General features: G+C 45.2%; 1 long non-coding RNA gene across 1 annotated transcript in view; it reads left to right on the top strand.

Annotated features, from left to right (window-relative positions):
- LOC126544540 (uncharacterized) overlaps nucleotides 1-23984 on the top strand; it is a 124054-nt gene that overhangs the window by 26733 nt on the left and 73337 nt on the right. The gene's annotated exons all lie outside the window — the stretch shown is intronic.

Here is a 23984-nt window from a genome sequence, read left to right on the forward strand (position 1 = left end):
TGCCTTGGACGCCTCTCAACGGCCGTCACAGCTGGGAAGGCGCATGCTACGAATGAATAAAAGCATCGTTACAAAATGCTGCCCAACTGATTTCGTACCGCAAAAATATGGGGCGCGATTCACGTATACTGGGGCTGCTTTGCAAATGCTTTACGCTGTTTTAAAGCAGCCCCGTGGCACTTGTTCAGCATTGTTGGTTCAGCATTGTTTTGGTTCAGCAATTACCAAAAAACTGTGCAAATGACTTCCACTAATAAAAAGCAGCCGCTCAATTTCAGTTATAGCTACAATGGGCACTACCTAAACTCTGACTACCTTCAAATATCTTGGAGTTACCTTCACTGAAAACTTAAAATGGCATCTTCATATTGAAACAATTTGCGCTAGGGCACTTAGGAAACTGGGATATTTAAAGCGAACCCTCAAATGCTCAACTAAGGACTGCAAATTAACAGCTTATAAATCCCTTGTCAGACCATTACTAGAGTACGCCTCAGTGGTATGGGCACCATACACTGCACTTGACATTAGCAAGCTTGAAGCCATACTAAAGAAAGCAATAGGGTTCATTATTCGCCGATATGACCGCAACTTTTCTCCCTCATCTCACGCATGCGCATTGTCAATAGAACCCTTGGCTCATCGACGCACACTTGAACCTATGACTTTGCTACACAAGATTGTACACGGCCAAAGTTGCATTGATGCCCCGATTTCTTCAGTCATCCCACTGGGCGTGCCACGCGCCGTTCACACCCACTTAATATTGTTCCTTTCCAGTCTTTTGTAAATTGTTTTAAGTATTCGTTTTTTCCAAGCACTGTTGAAATTTGGAACAACCTAGCTGGTTCCTTGCGGGAAAAACCTAATGAAGAGTTTTTGAAAGAATTGTCTAACCACATTTTGTAATTACGTTTCAAATTCATTGTATGTTGTTTTGATCTAATCTCTGGTGTATCCACTCCTGCTATGTCTCATGTATTGAGACAGCAGTATCTGTAAATAAATAAATAAATAAATAAATAAATAAATAAATAAAACCCGTTCCGAAAACGTCGGCAAAGTATTATTTGACCCACAGAAGATTCACTGTAACTGGATATATCGCCTGTGCTTTCCTGCTGCCTCATTTAATCCACGCAACAATTAGTTTATACCTTTAATTACACGTTAGCCGGTAGAGTCTTCTCGCTTAATATTTCGCGACTACGAGCAGTCAGTTTCATGCAGTCCACCAGCAGTACCCACGTATACAGCGATGGAGGAACTCGCGTTAAGGGCGATCTACTGAGGTCCACTGTACACTAAAAACGCGCCAAGTTATTATGCGGTGTCTTTTCACTCATGGCAAAGTCAACTCCTAAGATTCAAGAAAATTCGTGTATAATTCACTTTTTGTGTGTGTCAAGGTCTCTGTAGGTTGCTCGTTTCCTTCGGGCGCGCATAAACTCTACAGCGGCCCAACTCGCGTAGTTCGACCTGCAATGCTTGCATCAGCATTGCCCTGTACAGTGTGCAGTATTTTGACCGGCGCTTTTTACCAGAATCTTGCCGTGCACTGTCCCGCAGCGGTATACCTAGTACAGGTATACAGGTACAGGTACACCTGGAGCGACAGGTATACGGGCCGGTGGCGACCACTGCTCTTAAAAACAATTTTCCTTCTCCTCCTCGCACGTTTTTATCTGCTGCGAATGAGCACACGTAAATGTTGCTTGCTAATTGCCTAAGCGCACTCGCGTGAGCGTACTTGCTCATTAAATGCGCGCGCTATCTTCTTTAGCGCGCCTACTTCACTGCCCGTTTTCGCGCGTGCGCCGGTATCTGCTCATAGGATCTGAGTGTCCGAGTTAAAAACTTTTAACATTGCTCTTCAAACAGAAAGGACAACCCGGGAGTTATGACAACTGTCATGAGCAGCAAAGGTCGTGAGGTTTCAGAGCTGTCGTCGCCTGCAAACGCGCGTACGACACGGTTGTGCCATCCCCGCGCAGCCAAGACTCAACGCAAGTATACGAACTTATTGCTGCCTTTCGACATCCATATGCGCAGACGTCAAGCCCCTGGAAGCGCAAGTAAGAGTAAGCAGGAACGTGTCAAACTGAAATGCGCGGGAGGCGCAGGAATAAAAAACGCAGAAGATGAAAGGAGAGGGGGGGCGTTCGAGCGCGTTAGAAAGTCCGCGACGAGTCGCGCGTGAGGCAAGTGAAAAAGACGCAAGGGGTGCCATGCGAGCGCGCGGCGACCCGTTTTGTCCAGTTGCCACCGCGAGGAGTGCGGCGCGCACTTCCGCGCAGAAAAGCGGAGACTCGGGTTATTTAGGGACGTACACTTTCTGACAAGGCTTTCAGGCTTCCCAATATTTGCGGCCGGTGCATTGCGCGGATGTCGTGGAAGGCACTCGCCGCGGCGTCACTGGGGCCCCGCGAGTGCGCGTTCCGTGCCCCTTGCACGCGTGGAGCGGACGGCCTTCTGGAGAGCGTCCAGGAGATCGGTATTTCGGGAGCGCGCTTAATGGACTGGGATTAACCCTTTCGGCAACCGGAGTAGCGCGGTTTGTCGCGATGAATTAGCAGAGGAGCCGCTCCTGAGCCGGGGCTCCGACAGCACGAGGCTACGTGTGAGTCAGGCGAGGCTCCGTTTGTCTCGGTGCTTAGAAGGAGCGGTCCCCGTGGAAACGCTCAATGATAGAGAGCCAGAGAGAGAGAGAGAGAAAAAAGTTCTTAAACGTTTGAAGATTCAAGGCACGCGCACGCCATTTTTTTTTTCCTACTGCCACGTGGGACGTTCTGGTTTAGCGTCCACCTTAATCTCTGCGTATTGCGACAGAGAGCATTTAAGCATTCACCAAGACTTATCAAAGCAGTGCAGCTCTATCAGGCTCTTATCAGCATCTGCAAACAATGTCGCCCGCGTTTATAATTTTTCAAGGCGCAAAATGCCATAGCTGATCAGATACTTAATGTCGAATACGTATTTTTACCTGGACACATAGCTGTTGCTTCTTTTAATCAAGATGGCTATGATATGCTAGTTGGTGGGATGTGCTTTGTTGAAAGCAACGCTTAGAAAAACTACGCGCACGAGAACAGAAAACAGACGCCACGCGCGTCTTTCTTTTCTTCTGAGCATGTGTGCGCGTGCGTGCATTTGTTCATTTTCTTTCTTTCTTTCTTTCTTTCTTTCTTTTTCTTGCTTGCTTGCGCTGTGTATACTAGTGTCCCTCGTTAGTCTCGATATGTGCCGTAAAATTCGTTGCTGTTCCCGTGGCATAATTTTTCCACATTGCAGAAACGTATTAAATGGAACAGCAAATAATTTTTCTGCAGACTTCGAGTACTTGTTTCTCGTAACTGCTGCTAGGCACAGATTTTCCAGCAATAGTTTCTGCTTTGAACTTTAGCTCATTTTATTTTTGCCATTCCATTGTGACACGTAAAGTAATAAATTAAAGGTTAATGAGTAGATCTTTGTTAGTAATGGCATTGGAGATCATCGCGCAAATTCTGATGTCCGCTGCTGCTACGATACTTGGTCAACAAGAAATTATCATTTAGACCCGAATCCCCTATTTCTGTAATCTGTGACAACTCTTCGCAGATACAGGCGGAATGTGCACAAGATGTGCACAGCAGTTCTGGGCGAATGGTTGAAGCTTATAGGGGACCGTTTTCACGTGCACTGAACGGCATAAAAAGCAAAAATTGAATGACAATACACATTAAAACACATGGAAAGTAAATAACGTGAGCTAGTAAACGAACCAAAAAATTCACGTGGAATACATTAAAAAAATTCAGACTAACAAAAATGCTGCCTGCTTAATGTAAAACATAAGGAAACGAGACTAACAACGTGCAAAGATATAACAGATCATGCAACATAACAAATAAAACTGCGCCTGTTTTCATGCTATCCCTGCAACCACTTTTATTCGTGGAGCCGGTGGACGTTATGCAACCATATACAACGTCGTGCAAGTATATGGAGCGCTGCACGCAACTATGTAGAACGATATGAAAACATATACGACGCTATATATTTATTGCCATGCAACACGCAGTTAAGCAACTCAGGATGCCAGGTGTTTAGGTGTGAGTGCAAGCCCAGCAAGCACAGTGATCTTGTTCCCTTCCACCACTTTTCTCACGCCCTCTAGACGCACGAGACTGTTCACTGTTTTTCTGCCTCTGTGTATGCATTGCTGAAATAGGCGCTACATTGTGCGGCGTTTTACCGTGTTGCCTATACTATCATACCACGTTCCAACCATGAACGTCGTCTATGTTGACTCCGTGGCGAAACATGTTATTAATACACGTGCCCATTATTCCCAGCAAATGGTTAGATGAAAATGAAGGAGTGAAAAAGGCAGATTCTCCTTAAAACAGAATGGCCAAACTGCGCCCTTGTTCTTACGAGTGCTAAGCAATCGAATGCATGTTGAGAGCATCTGTTTGTTGAGCATGCCTTGCTTTTTGAGTCCACGGCGAAGTTTAGACTATGCTTTCTGAGCGTCTAAGTACACCTTATTCGGCGAAGTTAAGACTCAATCAGGGGCGGAAAAATGCTTTAGGACAGGAAAGTGCGTTACTTGCAACTGGTTGCGTCCTAACTTCGTGCACTAAGATGAACTAACTAGCCGAGCAAGAAGTATTGATAAATTTAAAGTAGAAAGCTGGGCTAGTTGGTGGTTATTTGTATAACGGGACATTGCACGAGCGCGTAAAAAAAGGACACGGACAGGAACATGAAAAAAGACACACCGAACGCTAGTGCATACTATAGCGTTCGATGTGCCTTTTTTCATGTTCCTGTCCGTGTCCTTTTTTACGCGCTAGCACATGCCCCCTTATACGAATATTGATACGTCTGGGTACATATCCAGAAGGTCTGTCCGCCGGTATTTCCAATTCGATTTTTGTTTAATCGCTCTAAATGAATGCCTCGTTCGAACCGCCATCGCTGTTTCCATGCACGTTACGAGGCATATTGAAAGGCGTGTTCATTGCAAAGAGTTCAACGTTACAATAGCAGTACGTACACCTACAAAAGGCTCTGATATAAAATCCCGAATAGAGCAGAACATGTGTCCACAGCATGGCGCCCTTAGAAAAGGCGTTACGCCTGGAAGTTATGTCACTGGAGAATGAATGCTTGCAGTGCAGAAATTTCTGCCGGAGACAGATTCTCGTTTAGTGCGCGTCTCGCCTCTGAGGAGGTCCTGGCCACTGGGAAGGACAGGGAGAGGCGGAAGCACGACTGCTCTTTTTTGCCTGTCCCATTTGCCAGCGTGCTGTTTCCGAAGTGTTCACACAAGTTCCTATGGACCTATTTGTTTCCTGTTTTCGTCACTTCCCGAGTGTTCGCGGCCGCCGCGTCCTTTGGTCCTGCGAAGCTCGTCAGAGACTAATGATTCTTTCAGGGTTCAAGTCCGCCTCTCTCTCCCCTGCCAGTGCGGGCGCAGCTACAGCTTGCGGCATTGATGTATTACCGCTCTCACTGTCTCCTTGCGCGGGCTACAACCCTCCTCCACCCCCTTAACCCCCCCCCCCCCCCCCCCCCCATCCAAGCCCATGCTGGGTTAGGCGCGTTCCCGCAAGTAAAGACCGAATGTAGGGACCGGCTTTTCCCACACCTCGAAGACAGGCGCGTGGGTGGCGGCTCCCCCTCTGCCCTGCGCTGCCGCCGCTTCCAGTCTTTTTTGCCCCGCGGCTTAAAGCGTGCAGATGTTTTGTATTCTGGCCCCCGAGTCAGTCTCACGGCTGCCGCCGCTGTGGACGCCGTGTCCTGCACGCTTCATTCTGGAGCGCTCGGTGGCGGAACGATGCACTGCGATGCAAACACGTCTTGCGCTGCCCAGGAAGTGGGGCGCAGCAACATTGGACGGCCACGTCACCAATGTGCAAGACGCAAGAAGGACGTCGTACCAGAGCAGCGCATGCAACGTCTGAATGTGAACTCAGCTGTCTTAGTTTATGCTTAGGTTGTAAAGTGACAGACCGAAGTTGAGTATGACGTGTTTATTTATTTATTTATTTATTTATTTATTTACACATTTGATGTACCCCACAGGCTCATGTACAGACGGTTTTACTGACTTGCTCCACTCAGTTTATAGACATATGGCATCATTTTCCATCTTAGTGGGTTAATTACACGTTTAGCCAACAAATGAAATACAGCAGCCGGAAGCAAGTTGCTTCTGACTTTCGCAGTTGCATCCACTCCTGTTAATTGTACCTACGCACTCGTAAATCTACTCAGGGGCTCCGGAAGAGGGAAGGGGCTCCCCCCTCCCGTCTTCGTTCCGGAACCCCTGATTCTGCTACTATTACAGCAAAGTGACTCGTTACGTTTACATATATTTGCTATGTGAACTAGTAATAAAATCAGGGACGGTAAGTAAAAAGTACATTTTATATTATCGCTTACGAAAAATACTTACCTTGAGTAACCCACTCGGTTTTCTGGTGCAAAAATTTGCAAGACCGTACCCCCGAAGTGAAGATGGCCAGAAACTGTGTTTTCTTTAAAAGGACTCACTTTTGCAAGCTAACTCACATATCGCTTTCTTTTTTTCTGCTGTTGTTGTAAATGGCATTTGGTGGCCTGCCTATTTTTGTACGGTACAAACATGGCTCCATCATAGGCGTATTCTTCTTCTGTGGAACAGTATTGACAAAATGCACTGTATACGTGTGTCCCAGTTATAACGTTAGCAAAATCGAACACTGTAGGTCTTAAAGTCGTACCTTGCACCGTGTTTATATTTACCTTTTCTTTTCGTTGAGCAGCTTGGCTAACTTTAGCTTGGACACCCTATATATTGTCAACAGAACCTTCCACTGTGCGCGAAACTGTGCTCTCTCTCTCTTCATACCAATGCCCTCTTCCCTCAGTGCAGGGTAGCAAACCGGACGTGCGTCCGGTTAACCTCCCTGCATTTCCTATCTTCTATTTCTCTCTCTCTTTCTCTCTCTCTTGGTTTGGGCCAGTTGGGGCTTGTTGAGGCTCATGTCATTCAGCACTAAACACGACGAAACACAGATGCAGAAAACAATATGCAAGCACATGGGACGCAACGCACTGTCCTGTGTGTTCGGTATTATTTCTTCTACAGCGAAGCTGCATATGGCTCAGATCCGAGGTTTCGTGTCATCTGCGACCAGAAATTAGCATCGTGAGCAATGGCTCCAGCGTCGTCGTTTCCTTCATTAGGCATATTTAGTTGGGCGTCCGCAACCAACCACGTATGCAGCTCGCGAGGTTGTGCGTGCGTAGCGAACCGCGCGCACACGATACGGCAATAGTTGGCCGGACGCAAAAGTTGAGAAAGGCATTGCTGACTTGCACGCGCAGGAACCAGTAGTGTGCTACTCAGCGCCGCCATTTGCCACCTTCTGAAACTGTGTAGCCAATGTCAGCCGTCATGAAGTCTGCTGTGTATGTAGCATGAAGTTTGCTGTGTATGCAGAGCTGATGCGGACGCCCAACTAAAACAGTCAATTGTCGCCCATCGGCGCAACCGCGCGAACGCGCTCGTGCCACTACTCTCACGTTCGTCGCCGTCGTCTTCTTCCACAGCTGGCTCCGACGCGCAAAAAAACTATCATCATCACCAATGGCTCTTTCTAGTGCGGCTGACGTCACGACTCTATAGGTGAACGGCGTAACTGATCTCAGTTTCGTTCCGCCGGTGCAATGGGAAGCCCGCGCGTCGTCAGGACTGAGAACAGCGCGCATATGAAGAGCGATGGAAGGAGCAGCGACGCAAGTGTGATCGCCGACGGTGCGCGTGCGGTAATGCGGCAGTCGACGAGCGGGCCCGCGAGACGGCACGCAAGCGACTAGCGAGAACCGCCGAAGCATACCGTCAGTCAGAGAATGGCACGAAGCGGCTTCGGCGTCAAGTGGTCAACGTGGATGAGTTCAAAGGTGGGAACGGGAAGTTCCAAAGAGACTTCCCTGGTCGTCATTTCGACTTTGCCTGCAACCTCTGTGACAGACTATGATTCGATAACGACCTCAACGCGGAACTTCCCGTGCGAGTGTGTGTGTCGGACTTCTGTCGTCGTAATGGGGAGGCTGCGTTTACGGGGGTGTGAGCCATTGCTTAAGAGGGCATAAGAAATTCATCATCTTACGTGGCGGGCACATTTAACAACATAGGTTATACGCGAATGTGTGTGCGTACCTATATCGTCACGATGACCACAGGTCAGGACAATAAATATTGTCGTACCTGTGTTCAAAATTCCCTGTCACCTCTGTGTCGTGCGCTAAACAACTTCGCTGGCCATCCACCGTCACGAAGTGGAATGGCTCATGAATATATATTTTTTTTGTCTTTATTACAAACCGCGAAAGAAGGTTACAGTGGAGGTCTCTCGGGTAGCACGCACACGTTTTACTTTGCGTTGCGTTTCTTGGAGGATTTCTTGCGCACGAGGACTGATAACCAAGTTCTTCAGCCAGTCGTTCTTTAGCAAAGACACAGGCTTGTGGCCTGAATGTCCAACGAGTCAGAATGCCCAATAGTGGACATTCAGACACGCTGGACTTTCCCGCCTTCACCGTAACCCGGTAACATTGGCCGCCGTTGTCAACGGGCAAAGACTGAATGCTTTACATATACTGCTCCAGAAGGGCACATGTAACCGGCAATAGAGCACCTGAGACCATGTGCGCGTGAGTCCACGCGCATACGGTGCACGGACAAGCATACGCATACGCACGCACGCATGTAACCGCATGCAATGTTGCGCCACGCCGTTCGCAAGTTGTGCCGAAACGCAAACACAGTTCGTGCGGACGCACATTGTTAGACGTCGACGCAACGATGTCACGAGCATCAAGTCCATGTTTGATATGCGTTGAAGGAAGAATGGTGAAGAGAAGTGTATGGCAGTGAGTAGTACGACACATATGTGTATACATCCCAGGGTGAATGAATGAATGATTGGGTTTTAGGTGCCAAAACCACGATTTGATTATGAGGCACGTCATACTGGGGCACTCCGGATTAATTTTGAGCACCAGGAGATCTTCAGCGTGCCCCAGTGCAATGGGCACGGGCGTTTTTGCATTTCACCCCCATCCATATGCGGCCGCCGTGGCCGGGATTAGATCCCGCGACCTCGTCCTTAGCAGCGCAGCACCATAGGCGGTTACATTTGAGACTTTTACACTCCTTGCGTTGTAGTGGCAGATACACATTCTGGGGAATTAATCAAGAATGTACACATACATGCAGGGTGGCGTTTAGTATGCCCAGAAGAGTGGATTGGGACAATGCTAATTAATAAAATCTGGTTAACCAACTTCTTTATTAGGAACTCGATCGGGGCCAGTTGCTTGTATCGCAAATTTGCAGGCATTCAGACTGTATTACACCCCCATTAAAAAGAATGTTGAATATCGCAGCTAGCTATACGAAATATTCATTACCTAATTTCAATGGTGATTACTGGAAATATCGAAACCAAGTGCGCCGGGAGCGCAGGAAAGGCAGCGCCGCCATCAGTATAGGCGGAAACGCCCAAGCGACAAAATTGGAAGTACTGCAAGTCACGGCAAATCTGATACAGCACGTTTTGCCGCCTAAGTATCCACCGCCACGTGCTGTAGCAGTGTTTGTGGCGGCATGTCATCATAAATTAAAACTTCATTACGCACTTCGTCACGGTTCACGGGGCGTTTCCATGTGCCCGTAACCACGGGACTGGCTTTCCTGCGTTCCCGGCATGCTCGGTTTCGTTTATTGCCTGGATGGAACGCTCAAATTCAATATTTCAAATTTGGTGTGATTTTCAATTTTCTTTTTTCCGACATCAGGGTGCATTTAAATGTGACTGCCTTCAAGTTTGCCGTATAAACCACTGCCCACTAGGTTCTAAGTAGTAGTAGTAGTAGTAAAAAAAATAATAATAATAATAATAATAATAATAATAATAATAATAATAATAATAATAATAATAATAATAATAATAATAATAATAATAATAATAGTAATAATAATAAAGTTATTCAGCACCTTTTGTACATATCCATCATTCAGTTCTGCCGAAGCCCCGTAAGCTTATATGGCAACCGAAGTCAGGCTAGGCATACGAACAAATATTGCTTCCACTCAAGCAGCAAAATAAACAGGCTTGGATTAGGCGCGTCAAAAATTACGAAATACCATGCGCCAAAAAATGTAAGGAACCCCATCAGATTGATGCAGAGCATAAGTATGTTCACATATGAATGGGATCAATGTAGATAGGCTGAAAGATTGATGTAACCCGGGACAAAAAGTATACGGGCCAGGGGTTGCACGATAAGGCTGATGGTAATTCTTCTCCGCCTGTGAATGTAACTTGAAATTGAGGACTGCAGTCGAAACTTGGCATTGCGAACTTTCCAGTTCACTCATCAATTTCAGCTTATGTATGTTAATTACGAGGAAATTCAGCTTTTTCGGTGACCCTGTGGTCCGCGCACTTTTGCTCACGGGTTTACTTATCTGAACAATGCTGCACTGTCAATGCTGCACTGTAAGAGGAAGCCAGGACCTCTCAAGCTGTCTATACAGCTTTTTCCCTGGCTGTCCTCGCAACACCAGTTGCGGAAATAAACCTTCAACCTTCAAACCTTCAACCTTCAACATAATACGTCTGCTCACCACATTGACCCAACTAGTGGCTACAACAACAATGCAAGGTGATTTCACGTGTTGCCTTGAAAAGAGAACACAAGTATAATGAAGGCAAAGATAAAACATGCGCAGTAACATTAAGTATTTTATGTATCGCACAGCCAAGCAATTGTACGTTATGCAGGCAACAAAACGAAGGGAAACAAAGCGTGATGACTGTAGTGCATGAATGATTTGCAAGTTTTTGGCGTTGCGCTTGGTAGTGCTTGGTGGTATGTTTGTTAAGATTATGGGGGTATAAAAACAGTTGGTGATAGTTAAAGTATGCTGGAACGTAGTATCTGAGAGATACCACAGTTTTTGGCAGAAAATTGTGGTATACATTTCTTTCGGTCTAAGAGGTCGTTAAGGGACCTATGAAACAATATATTGATCGGACCAAAAATACTGTAATGCGATTGCTTCTGTCAAAAGTAAATCTTAAGGACATCTGAATCAGATGCGAGATATAAATCATAAGCAATGGTTTTCAACAGTGAACGCAATATGGAACTAATTTTATTGTGCCATCGAACAGTGTCGTTTTCATCGATAGCTTTACCAGAATTTACCGTAAGCACTTCCCTTTGAAAGATGTAAAATCTCAAAGAAAAACTAGAAAACCATGGATCACTAAACAACTTTTGAAGATGATTAAAGAAAAACATCGCAAGTACCATTCAATTTTGCGGACAGGTTCTGAGATCGCATTAAGAGAATTTAAAATTTATAGGAATGGGTTGAAGGCTGAGTGAAAAGTATGTATTATCAAAGCATATTCGCGGATGTCAATCGACAGCAGCCGGATGTAACATTGAAAATAATCGATATTTTACTGGGTCGAAAGAACAAAACCAGTGTCCCGAATACAATAATACACAACGGTTCCGTAGTCGGCGATAAATCACTTGCAGATTTTTTTTAATCGAGCACTTTGTTAACGGCAAGGTAATGGCCTACGGCGATCCCACAAGTACACGCCCTACCACCAAAGGTATAATTAACACTGTTCAGCAAATCATTTTTATGCAGCCCACTGATGAATATGCGGCTTACAGTACCTTCAAAAGCTTAAAAAATAGCAAAGCAGTCGATATTGAAAATATACAGGTAAAGCGCATAAAATACTGTTTGTGTCACATTTCTAATTTACTGGCAGATATATTCAACCTAGTGTTGCAATCGGGAAGCTTCCCAGAACGGATGAAATCTGCCAAGGTTTCAGCGATCTTTAAAGGTGGTGACCACAATGGGTACCGAGTAGCTAAAGGCCAATATCCCTGCTGGCTGTTTTCCCTAAAGGTCTCGAAAAAATTACATTCTCTCGCAGGACAAAATTTTTCGACAAGTATGGCGTCTTAACAAATGCACAGTTCAGCTTCAGAAAGCGGAAACCAACAGAGACAGCTGTACTTTCACTAAGGGAATACATCCTACAAATCATAGAAAAGAACATGTTTACGCTTACCATATTTGTGGATTTTAGCAAGGTGTTTGACTGTCTTGATCATTCTATACTACTCGGCGAATTACAGTCTTATGGTATACGTGGATATTCCTTAAATTTATTACGATCATACCTCAGTAAGCATCTACACGGCACATGTATAAATGGCGAAACCTCAACCCTCTTACACAATAAATTTTGAGTATGAGAAGGAAGTGTGCTGGGACCACTTTTGTTTAAACTTTATATTAATGATATCGTAGATGTAGATAAAAGGGCAAAATCCATTATATATTCAGATGACATCACCATTTCAATGAAAGGATCTAATATAAGCCAGTTATCATCACAATATAACGATCTACTAAAGAAACTATCTATATAGTCTAAAGAAAATCAAATTAACATTAATGCAACAAAGCCAAAGGTCATGACATTTCATTCGAAACACAAAGAGGCAATATTGAGCCATAGTATAATTTTTGAGGATCGAGAAGTAGGGATTGTTGACAGTTACAAAATTCTTGGTGTATCCCAAAAGGACTTCTTCTTGCGCAAGTTGGTGCTTAGATTTCCTAGGTATACTTTGTGGCGCAAAATACATTTCTTGAAAAGGGACAGAAGAATGTGGTGCTTCATTGTCTTCCTTTCTTCTGTCCCTTTTCAAGAAATCTATTTTGCGCCACAAAGTATACCTAGGAATTCTTGGTGTATATTTTTCATCTACCTTAACTTGAAATACACATGGAAGCTATCTATGCAAAAAACTATCCTCTGTGACAGGAGTACTATGCCACTGTCGGGACTATGCTCCCAGCATCCGCCAAACTACAGATATAGTACGTCTTTTTCAATTCACATCTAAACGATTGTGCATTGGTCTGGTGTAAGACAAGTAAAGCCAATATAAACAGATACTCGCCGTGGTTGCTCAGTGGCTATGGTGTTGGGCTGCTGAGCACGAGGTCGCGGCATCGAATCCCGGCCACGGCGGCAGCATTTCGATGGGGGCGAAATGCGAAAACACCCGTGTACTTAGATTTAGGTGCACGCTAAAGAAACCCAGGTGGTCAAAATTTCCGGGGTCCTCCGCTACGGCGTGCCTCATAATCAGAAAGTGGTTTTGGGACGTAAAACCCCATAATTTAATTTTTTAATATAAACAGAGTTTTGATATTACACAAAAAAATTATTCGTCACATCGGAAACCTGAAACCTTTGTCTACGACTAGAATTGCATATAACTTTTTTTTAATATTGTCAGAGTATAGCACATTTACACATACCGTTTATTATATGTGATGCAATTTTCTCACACATTAGTAAACAACTTCATTGAATGTCTAGCACATTTAGAATACCGTCAGCCTAATCTAAACACTAGGAATTCTAGCAAATAGATTACTCCACATTTCCGTACGTTCTCCTATAAACACCAGTCGCTAGCCTACAACTTACCGTTTATTCTCAACAGACATGTAGATATTGCAGGTTACAGTAGGAAGCAACTCCGACAATATTTTGTTCAGTTGTGATATTCTCGGTCCGTTGTCTCTTTTGCTTGCATTTCCATTTGCACTTGCATTTGCAAACACGCGTTTCTTGCAGAAACGCATATTTTTCTCTTCTGCACATGCATTTGCTGTCATTATTACAGTGTACAATGACATACTTATTTGTAATACATTCATGACTATTATGTTTTTCATCACACGCACACGCACACACACACACGCACACACACACACACACACACAACAATGTTTTGATCATGTGACAAGTTGATGTTGCCATATAAGGTCTTTGGGGCCCCGTCAAGCTAAGCTTTTAGCCCAAAATGACCATCCAGTTCTGTTTCTTTTACTTTAAAATAAAGATTGATTTGCTTTGATTTGATAAATGGTCAATCCATAACGGAGCCCACTTTATTCTAATGCATGTGTGAAAGTTTTGCGAACAGAAAATGGGTTGTACTATTAATTATATGAAAAGTTAATTAACACTTTTTGTCACTATATTCGTTTGAAACTTGCGCGTCAAAGTATGTCCGCCTCGCCTTACAGCTTCTCTGTAAAAACACCACGTAAGAACTGTTGTGCGTGCGTGTGTGTGTGTGTGTGTGTGTGTGTGTGTGTGTGTGTGTGTGTGTGTGTGTGTGTGTGTGTGTGTGTGTGTGTGTGTGTGTGTGTGTGTGTGTGTGTGTGTGTGTGTGTGTGTGTGTGTGTGTGTGTGTGTGTGTGTGTGTGTGTGTGTGTGTGTGTGTGTGTGTGTGTGTGTGTGCAGAGAGTTGAGGTATGAGGTCTGCACACGCACCGCGCGCCGCCACAGCTGCTCCGTGAGCATGAGCCTTGGGCCGAGTACAGAACGAGGCGCGACGGTGTCACGCAGAGCATGCGAGGAAAGCGCGAAGAGCAGAACGCTCCCGGCAGGGGTGGCTCAGCGGGGGAAAGCCGACCTGCGCCACACCTCAGCCGACACGCCCTGCACAGCGCTGCTTGGTCTTCAGTAAAAGCGCGAAGGCCTAGTACGCCAAGTCGAAGACTGCTTCCGACATACTTTCCCGGAAAAGAATACGTATCGAGCCTGTGTTTCTCAAGGGTACGCCCGAAAACATACTACACCGTCATTTTGAGTACTTTGGAGTATAATCAAAGGTCACATCCGTAGTATCCCCGCTCTCGTTTTTCTATTTTCAAGACGCGTGTCCGTCTCCGTCCACTCGTAACTCAGTCCGCAAGAGCGCCATAGAAGAGAGTGCTGTCTAGCTGACAGTATTTGAAATCGGAGCTTAATTGAACAGAAGGCCCCTGACTGCTCAAGTCGAGAATTTTTAAACAGAGAACACTAGCACTCCATTGCTGCACCTCTATGACGCGTCTACAGTGGCATCTTCGTTAGATAAGTCTCGAAGTCAAAGGAAATAATTAAAACAAACATTGAGGTTTATGTTTTGATATTTCTCAGCGTGGTTGCATTGGGCAGGTACCACTGACGTCACAAGGATATGGGATGCAATTTCTGTGAAAACACTAAATTTCAGTGCAGTTTTGCCATGCAAAGTGCGACACCACGGTAAATTGCAACTATGAATTCTGCACTGTTTGCCCAAGTATTAATTGAAATTTCTTACAGGCACGGTGCGTACACGTTATATTATAGAAGCTTTTCACGTTTTCTTCATTTCTTCTAAATAATATGCCTGTGCCTGTGGGGTTACATAAATGCATGCACTCATCTACTACTCCTACACGAGACTTCTCTTCAGCGGTCAAGGAACAAGGATAGAAGAGCTGCGTTCGCAAGGCAGGCTGTCCGTTTCAGCCAAGAACATCGGGAGCCAATTATTCATCTGATTCACATGACACGCCTAGGCTGCGCTTATCGCCTCGGCCTATTTTTCGAACACTCGCTGCGTGCTAAACAGTGTTTACATTAGCCTTCTACAAGATGAGAAAAAGTGCCCAAGTTGAAAAAAACAAAGAACCGATTGACGCGCGTTCGCGGCGCGCTCGTGCGTCGAGAGCAGCAACACTGAGTGTGGCGCCCCGGGCGACAGGTGAACGGGATATGGAGAAAGCATGACGGGCTTCGGCTGCTCGAAACTTTTTGAATCTGGCAGCTGGGGATTCCTTGTCCCCCGAGGGCTTTGCAGGAATGGCGCTGACAGCCGCTAATTGATCTGCGACGCGGGGCTTACGTTTCAGTCTAGGTTTCGTGCTATACAGCGTTGGGCGCCGCACAATGGATTGTTTACCGTGGAGCTAAAAACGATGGAGAACTTCAACCACTCCCCCCCCCCCCTCCTTCCCGACCACGGAAACCTCCTCCCCCTTAACGCCAAGAAAGATGAAATAACGAATTTGGATATCACCGCACAAAACGTACACGAAACTGTATACATGCAGAAACGCTAGATAGCCTTGCTCGGCCGATCGCAAATGTCACGTCACAAGTATTTTGCGAAGTGAAGCAAGCTTTATGATACATTTAATAACGTTGGCGCTTGTGAGCGTATGTAGGCTGAATTCGAAGCGTTAAGTATGTCATTTGCAACTACAAACTTAGAAGAGCAAAGACAACGAGGAAACCCCGCTTCAGTGCACATTGGTTAGTTTTCAATTAGGAAGGCCACATGCACGCTTATATTGCTATAGCGGAACAAATCTCCCCAATTTGTAGGCAAACCATTGAAAGTGATCATACTTCCTTTTTCTGCAACCTCAACAGGAGTGATTGCCGACTGTACATTTCACGCTTTCCACTCGCAGATGACACGTAAAGAGCGAGCAGTTGAGTATACGTATAGGCTGTTCCCAGAACAGTTTGTAAGGCTACATGTATACACTACGCTAGACACACTGTCGAAAACGTGCATGCCGTATTTTTAGAACGCGAGTGGTTGCTTCCACTCTTGATCGCGTTTCATTTTTGGAGTAACAAAAGCGAAGAGCCAACGCACATCCCCAAAAGTTGCTGTTTGCAGTCGCGAGGATGGCACTATACGTTACCGCTTTAGCAAACAATGGGCAAATCGAACTTTCTTGTGGGGCAAACACACTAAAGTTACGTTTGTCGTCTTCGGGGATAAGTGTACCGGAATGAATTTTCCGGAATAGCGAAGCACAGATTGTAAAGCAGCTTGCAGAAGTAGCTGCCAAGCCTTGTGAAAGTACGAGCTTGTGACCAAGACGGTGACGCTCTAAAGAAAATATGAACAAAATGTCCGCTTTTTTCCTTGATAGTCGATCGAAACGCAGCTACGATATGCTTACATGCTTCGGCCATTTGAAGACAGCTATAAGTCACACTCAGGACACATAAAAATACGCTTGAGCCCCTAAAAAAGTTGGCTACGGATCCCATGCGTGGTAAACAAGTTATTAAACAAAGCTAAAACATAGGTCACACATTGCTCTATAAGACTCGGGTGTAATTGAAGTATCCCGTAAGGCTGTGTGCTCGAACTGGCACGTAAGGGTATTTCACATGGTAATTACACAGAACAAGTGTAATGCATGTCGCTATCACAATCATGTCTTTATTCGCCTCATTCCCCCCCCCCCCCCCCCATTCCTCTTCTATTTCCATCTTCTTCAAATCTCTTCACTCCTTCCAACTTCGTTTTCATCACTTCTTGGATCATACTTAAAACCGTTTACTATGGAGGCCGACTCTACAGCGTCGTAACCAACAGTCTTTGCCTGTCTCTGTTGGCTAGTCGTTTTCATGACCCTTGTCTATTGAATTCAATCCTGATAGTCTTTCTTCACCAGCACTTGCAGTCACCCACCATGACTCCAGGTAACACAGGGTTTTGCCTTTTGTCGAAGTTTCGCTTGACTCTTGCGTGGTACTTTGCTTGACTTTCCTCATTTCTTTTGGCTTCTGTAAGTCGTGCCGTCTTGTCCACTCCCAATGTCGTGTCAGCTGTAAGATATGTTGGATTCCCAATAGCGGAGAACATTCGAGTACATCCTAGGCCCGTTCTGTAGGATCGGTTGTGACGGGATACCGTAGCTCCAAGGCATCATTTCCATCCACCGATTTACATCTCAGCCAAGCCGTTAGCTGCTGGGTGATGTGATGCAATAAACCTCTACACGATTCCGCACTGTACCGCCCATTCCTGCAGACGATGGCTCCTAAATGCTGGCCTATTATCGAATGCCAATATATTCACACATGCTGAAACATTTTTCGGCTCGTGAAAGCAATAACGCTGTTAATTGACATTCACGGCGCAATTGCCTATATATCTTGGTGTCTTCTTTCATTTTTGACCATGTAAATCATTTTCTAAGCTTCAAGTCTGTTCTACAAAATCCATCACGGCCGCCTGAATGAGGGCTGTTATGATACAGATGTAAAACTTGCGGAACGAACGTTGGAAGCACTGCAATTCTTCCGTTCTCAGTGGGTGGCAAAACTTCGGTTCCCTCCCATACTTTGGCGACGTGTATTGCTCTCTGGTGAGCTTCCTCAGGTATGACCACCAGCCTGGATTGAACATCAGCATCCTTCAACGAAGCACCCGAACGGTGATTCACTTCGAAGTCGAACTGCTGAAGTTCGCCTACCTAGTGTGCGAGCTCGCCCTTGGGCTCTGCCATTTTCAAGACAAACATAAGTGCTTCATGCTCATTGAACAGTTTGAAATGCGTACCTTCCAAGTATGAACGAAAATATCGAATGACTTTTAGAACAGCTTGTGTTTCTTTCTCTGTTGTGGTACATTGTACTTCTGCCTTCGTGATTGTGTAACTGCGGTAGCCAAATACACGAAGTTGTTGGTTTCTTGCTCGGCTGCAGTCTCGCTGGCGTAGAACTTATGGAGTTCCGTAATGAAAAGCATCTGTACTGAGTTTGAAAGGAAAGACAAAGTCGTAAAGGCAGAGGACAGGATCAGAGAAGATCACTTGAAACATATGTCTGCAGGTCGCCTCACACCCATTCGTCCAGCAGACGGGTACGCCTTTTTGTATCATCCTAGTCAAGCATCATTTTATCAAGACATTTCAAGGCAGTTATATATGCTCTAAAACAGCCGGCCAATCCCAGAAACACTTGAAGTAAATGGATGGCCTACGGCTTCACTAGTTTTGTAATACGCGCCACAGACTCTGCTTTTTCTGTTTTTGGTGGTTCCGTCCAGTACTCGACCCAGAAAAGCCACTCTGTACTTGCAATATTTGCTCTTAAACTTCACTTTCACAGCCGCCTCTGAGAGAGCTGCGATCACATGTGCCAGGTGTTCTCCACGTAAGCGCTCATTCTTCGAGTAGGCAATGATGTCGTCCAAGAAAACGTTACAAAAACGGCCAATGTAAGGTTCCAGAACAGCGTTCATGATTCCTTTTTTTTATACCACCATGGAGAATCTTTTATAGCCAAATGGCAGGCGAGTGTACTCGTACAAATCAAAAGGGGTAGTGAAGTCAGTATACTGTCTTGTCTCTCCTTGAATTGGTATTTTCCAATACCCTTTGCAGAGATCGATCCTATAAGAACGCATGTAGCCGCCAGTTTCATCGATAATACTATCTATCTTGGGCATAGGAAAAGGAATCAGCTGTGTTTGATTGTTAATTATCCTATAGGATAAGTAACAACCAAGCCAAACACTCTAAGCCAAAAACACTATTAACATAGTCCGCGTAGAGCCGCAGGCTACCATCTTCTTTTGGGGGTTTGGTTATTGGTGAAGAACGCGTAGACACAGACGGCCGGAGGATCTTGGCATCCAGTATCTTTCGTATAGTTCTTCTTTGAGCTAAACCTTCACTTACCTTGTGTATGACTTCTTGCGTATCACACTTGTGTCATTTAACTTGAATGGGACTTCAAACTTGATTGTGGCCAGCGAGTATCCTCCTAAAGAGAACAGTTCTGGATAAATTTGGCTAATGTCGTCCCCGTTGTACGGTATTCACAGTTGTTTTAATCTGGGTTCTGTATTCGCATTATCCACCAGGACAAAGCGACACAGTGCCATTCCAGTAAATATTCAATTTCATCAAGTTCGTGCCCAAGCGGGAGAGAAGGAAATCATATTCCACTTTTTCAATCGCCAAAGCTAGTAAACCTGTAACCTCTGATTGATATTTGAATTCTACATGTGCCCAGTTACAGTGTTTATGTAATTTGCCGTGATAACTCCGTGCAATTATTGGTTTGCCGGAGAATATATATTCTGGTTTTGCTTTTCTTTTCTTCATGATGGACATTAAAGCTCCGCGGTCCACAAGAACTCGCATGCATTGTCCATTCACTTCTTGCTCTATATGCGATAGGCTTGACGGCATCAGCAAGACTGTCACAGAAGTCAACGACGACGCACCTTTGATGTCTGTTGCTTCGATTATTTTGCTTTCGCTTGCCAAGTAATTTACCACATGAGATATTAACGATTCCTGAAATAGCTGGACAAAAATTCGCTCCATCCATCATATTCGGCAGCCTGTTCATAGAAAGCTATCCAACTTTCTGGGCTGTCAGAGACGCCATCGAATATCTCTGGTGGCACAATTTTGAATCGGAAACTCTCGCGAAAGTTCACTGCTGACATCAAGGTTTCAATGAGATTGCTTTGCTGAAATATTTGCTGCTATTGTTCTTTCAAATGACTGCAGAATATCTGACCACCCTTAAGATGGCAATGACTTCGTATTAGAACACGTCTGAAGTCGCGTCAACAGAAGTTCGCGGAGTAAGGGTGCCGAAATATTTACTTTTGCTGAAACTTTTTCGAGAAATTCCATGAACGACATGGAGGCTTCAGCCAAGAAAATGCCTATCAGCTCCTTTGTGGTTATATGTTATGGAATGTTGATGCAGATTTGTCTTGGACCTGGCATGTTTTTAAAAGCCACGCTGCAGTCTTCAGCAAATGTCACTCGCATCATGATGTGCAATATTGGTTGCGCCAAATTAGAAAGTGGTACTGCTCATAGTAATCACACAGAACAATTATAGTGCACGCCGCCATTAGTCAGTCCTTCATTCCTCTCATCCCCCGTCCTTCTCCTGTTTCCATCTTCTCTTTCTTAAGATCGCTTCGTAGCATATATATTGCGCATGCTTAGCTGCATGCAGAACCTTTGCCACTAATGTTGTCATTAGTTATAAAGATACCCGTAATACAGATTCTTTAGTCAACTTCTCAGGAGAGATAAGCATGTAGGCACAAGACAGCTTGATTTTCTGGATAGATATATCAACGCAGTTGCGAAGGACATCCACTTTAAAACTATACGGATAAACGGGCTGCCACTGTTAAAATACAGGTGGACAGAAACTTTGGCTAGAAGCCCCCTCACTGCGAAGTAAACTAACACGCTTTCGTTGAATTCATGCGGTCACTCATCACTAGCTTCAAGCATAAATTGGAGCCACGGTTGCCACCTCAGCGATTTTTTTGACGATATAGGAACAGTATACGAATACGTATAGACCAACACGTAAACACGCGCACATGTTTGTCACCCCCCTCCCTTCTATTTATAGCGTAACAGGAGAACGGTTATATATATATATATATATATATACTAATGCGGATTTCATCTCGCTAAACGCTCATTAGGAGCAGGTGCTATTGCGACACTGGTGCGAACAATTACACACGTGCTTTTAAATTAATTATTTTTATACATACATTTAGCAAGAAGATTATAATGATATTATATATGAGGCGCCAATTTTGTGGCGTTCTCAGAAGCCCCACTTGGTCCGCGAGGCATTTAGTGCTCCTCGGTTAGACTATACGCGGCAGGTATGCACAATACACAGATAAAAACGAAGCGTCAATGAGTTTCATCTGGCAGAAGAAAAGCTGAATGGCGCGGGAACGCCAGTCTGTGTGCGATCGTATTTCAACATGAAACACTGTTTGCACTGCACCACTGCCCCTTTGTAAGAAACAACTTTTCATGGGTGTTTTGACACACCGAAGAGGAAACCTATCGCTAACACTGGGTTCCCGCGGAGGCATTTCAAAAAGCAAACACTCCATGTTTTCTTTTGAAACGGCGCTTCGTTCCATCGAAAACACTCTTCGAGGGTCGCCGCTGCGCCGAACAAACAAACAACCGTGAATGGTGAGCAACCCGTGTAGTCTGTGGAGCCAGAGGTGTCCAATAGTCGCGACTCAACTCCGTCCATCCTGCGAAGAAGAAAAAAAAATGCAAACGCGGAAGGAGACAGAAATCTCTGCGATCGGTTGACGTGGCTTATGTCTTGACTTACCCGTCCTACGGGCACCTCCGTTCGTTTATACGCTCTTTTTTGCGAAAAAAACGGGAGCCCGGATTATACCCTGGCTCCAGTTTTTTCGCAAAAGTTGCTCAATTTGACTGATCAGCCTGATTTTATGGCAAAAACTATACGAAAAAGCAAGTGCGGATGACAAGAGAGTCCTCATAGCAACTGGCGAATTAAAAACGTTCACCTCATCTTGATTTGGCAGCTAACATTTTAGCTTAACATATTTGCCATTGTTAAGTTTCTGAGAGGAGGAAAATAAAGTGTAAAGACGGTCGCATTTAACTTTCTACGCGATGCGCTATGGAGCCGGTCTAAAATGTCACTTTCACTTCATGATTCCATGTGCTCCTTTTATCGCTCTAAGAAACATAATGTTACCTTTGGCACTTTCTTCCAGTAACGAGTGACTCAGCCCTCTGCATGCACGAGTTCTAGACATCACACCGGATGGTGTGCTGCCTTTTTCATTGCACACCCGTCAGTATTAAAAATCGTTTTCTACACCTGAAAGTTGTAAATTGAATTCGCATTACAATGGGCGAAACAATGGATTTTGGAACAATGTGCGGCTTCGCTTACTACCTACACAATGGACGGCGTCTTTCTGCCATAACTTCAGAGCATCCTGGGCAAATCTTGGATTTCGCGGTAAAAAAGCGTTGACTATGTACCGCGGTGAATAATTTATTCACCCCTTTGATTGTTTGCTCAAGGAATAATCCCCGTCGTTAAAGGAGCTAATGCGCAGACTAAACACGGCCGACCTTGTTCTAGTGGCGGGATTTGAAGATCCTTTTCCTCGATAACTGCGTGAGGCATTGTTGAATAACCGCTTCGGTGTCAGCCTTGGTCGATACCTCGATGGGAGAAGCACGCAGGCCTGACGGAGATGCACCGAATGATTATCCCATGTCTAGCTACGCCTTCGACAGCGCAACGAAAAAAAAAATTCTGATATAATTAAGTCGATGTTGGTGAATAAATTTTTATAATTTAATCAGAAAAGTGCAGTGACCGTTTTCTACTTCAGAATCCGAAATATACTACGTAATGCAATGTGTAAAATTTGACCCTAAAGCCTAAGACTGATACTTGTGTCCTGCCAAGTCGACCACGACGTGTTAATCACCTAGATAGCATTATCGACGCAAATAGGTTAATTCGCGTGAAACACGTGCATTGAGTGTGCATTTGGCCTTAGAAACACCAGCCATGGTGTCTTAACGGCTATGCTGTTGCGCTGATAAGCACGAGGTCGTTGGATCAAATCCCGCCCGCGACGGCAGCATTTCTACGGGGGCGAAATGCAAAAAACGCCCGTGTACCGTGCATTATGGGCACGTTAAACATTCCCATGTGGTGAAAATTAATCCGGAATCGCCCATTACGGCGTGCCTCATAATTAAATCGCGGTTTTGGCACATAAAACCGCAGAATTCAATTTAAGATCTTAGAAGCGATGCATCCAAACATGAGCACCGGCGACTGGTAATCGTAAATGCTTTTCAACTTTAGGAGCTATGTACTCAAAATACAGAAACAGTCATCTGTCTATCTGGATTATGCCGTTCATGTTATCTTATTTTTTAGGTCTTTGGGTGGATTACAATATTTAGATCTAAACGCGCAACTGATGCACGCTTTGTTTACGGAGATATTTCTCATCAACGAAGCTATCATTCTCACCCGGTTACGGGGCCACAGCGCGACAACTACTCCTTCTTGGCCTCTGGGACTGTCCATCGCGTTCCTGCGGAGCCAACTACCCGCAGTCCTCCGTTTCTTTTGTTGCTTCGTTTCTCTTCCCTTCTCTTTTGCACGCGCGTCCTTCACCGAGGCGCTAACTATGAGGAGGAGGGGTGGCTGAGGGCCAGTGGCGTTGCAGCGCGCGAGCCCCCAACAGTGCGCTGTCCGCGTCGCTGCCCTGGATGGAGCTCTCTCGTTCGCTCACTTCGGAGCACGAGGTTCAGCAAAATGGGTCGTCTTGGGGTCGCGCACTGAAAGCCTGTCTTGTGTTCTCCGAGTGTGCGCCTCTGGTGGAAAAAAAGAGTAGGCGGAGGAGGGGGGACGACCGACCCGAAATTCCGCACCCTGGCA

Source organism: Dermacentor andersoni, chromosome 1, assembly GCF_023375885.2.
Source record: "Dermacentor andersoni chromosome 1, qqDerAnde1_hic_scaffold, whole genome shotgun sequence".
In the NCBI taxonomy this organism is placed as follows: Eukaryota; Metazoa; Arthropoda; class Arachnida; order Ixodida; family Ixodidae; genus Dermacentor; species Dermacentor andersoni.